Source organism: Chrysochloris asiatica, unplaced genomic scaffold (genome assembly GCF_000296735.1).
Source record: "Chrysochloris asiatica unplaced genomic scaffold, ChrAsi1.0 scaffold00510, whole genome shotgun sequence".
NCBI lineage: Eukaryota > Metazoa > Chordata > Mammalia > Afrosoricida > Chrysochloridae > Chrysochloris > Chrysochloris asiatica.
Genome location: NW_006409028.1, coordinates 787195 through 787823, shown reverse-complemented (window position 1 = coordinate 787823; position 629 = coordinate 787195).

The window sequence follows — 629 nt, the reverse complement described above, 5'->3', positions numbered from 1 at the left end:
ACTATTTCCTTTGTGTGATTCTTCTTGTTCTGGAATGCCAATAATTCTTAAGTTATTCTTCTTCATGTTTTCCAACATGAATCTTAGACCTTCCTCCGAATTTTTTTACCCTTTTTTTGTGTTTGTTCTTCTATCTTAGTATTATTGAGAGACTTGTCTTCCAGCTCACTGATTCTTCCTTCCATTTCATCTACTCTACTCCTCTGCCCTCTCAGAGTGATTCCCATTTCTGATATTTTGTTATTGATCCTTTGGATCTCTTTCTGTAGGTTTTGGATTGCTACCAATGCTGTATCTATCTTGTTTGATTGTTCCTGTAGTGTCGAGGTTCTATGTCAGGTTCCAGCCTTGACAAGGAAGTGTGGGTGTCACGAAGAAGGGAGATCTGGCAGCGAAAGGGATAGAGAAAGAGAGAGATGAAATATATACAAAAAAGACAGACACACAGATATGATGCAAGCTGGCAGGTAGACAGATCTGCAAACGTATTGCCTAGCATTGCCCAGCATTGCACAACATTGCATGCAGAACTCACTCAGCCTTTTATTCTCTTTTTCTAGGGAGGGATTTATTACAAAGGAAGGATATAATTCACAAAGGGAGGATGTGATTAAGACAGGATACAGAAC